General features: G+C 53.5%; 1 long non-coding RNA gene across 1 annotated transcript in view; it reads left to right on the plus strand.

The window, feature by feature from the left end:
• The window catches only part of LOC108449034, a 22,237-nt gene that overhangs the window by 477 nt on the left and 20,870 nt on the right, over positions 1-890 (plus strand). The window lies entirely within an intron of this gene.

The raw sequence follows: 890 nt of genomic DNA on the forward strand, positions 1-890 counted from the left end.
CGGCGGGTTGCCTGGAATGAATGCTTGACCAAATATATATATATATACACACATATATTTTTCCTGTTTATTTTTGTGTAATCTGTGTTGCTTGTAAGTAAAAGGGAATGTGAAATATGTGTGTCACGTGAATGTAAGTGTCCAGTAATTTCTGAACTTCTACCGCTTACATTAAACGAAAACAGTGCTTTTGACAACCTCGGATATGCAGCTGATTTTCTGAAAAATCTTGTTTGGCCTCATTTTCGCAATTAAAGTGATCTCTGATCTTATCTCTTCTTTGATCACTCCTAACCACACGTGTCCTAGATGTTCTCTAAGTGTCAGTGTCAGAGGAGTTAGTCTGGAGCGATTAGGGAGACGAAACTTCTCCTGAGGGCTCAGGTACCCGATGACTTTGGGAGCACCCCGCTGGGGTGAGGTTGGGCAGAGCTGCCGGGCACCCTAGGGCAGGGAGCCGGGACGGGAGCGGGGGGATTGCTGGTGTGCTCAGCACAGGAGGATGTGCCTCCTCCTCTGTGCCTCCTTCTTTGAATCCTGCCGACTCCACGCCTCCTGGACGTTTTGCCTTTTTCCAAGTAACTTTTTTTTTTCCTCTGTAAACCTTCCTGTAAACTCGTCGGCAACGATCCCAGCTGGGAAAGCGTGGTCGCCCTCCGGTCCAGCACAATAGACCGCGCAGGGTCCCTGCTGTCCCCGGGGTCTGGCTCCAGACTTCGGGGTGGGACGGGACGGGGCCAAGCGACTTCGCCGAGAGCCCCAGGACCTGGAAGCAGAGCACACCCCGAGCCGCATGAGACAGGGCCGCCAGAGGGGTGCCCCTTCCGTGCTCGCTGTATCCACTTGGCCCTCCCGCGCTTCAGGGGTGCGGATGGCAGGGGGTCGAGGGG

This window comes from Corvus brachyrhynchos, unplaced genomic scaffold (assembly GCF_000691975.1).
Source record: "Corvus brachyrhynchos isolate BGI_N302 unplaced genomic scaffold, ASM69197v1 scaffold310, whole genome shotgun sequence".
Lineage (NCBI taxonomy): Eukaryota > Metazoa > Chordata > Aves > Passeriformes > Corvidae > Corvus > Corvus brachyrhynchos.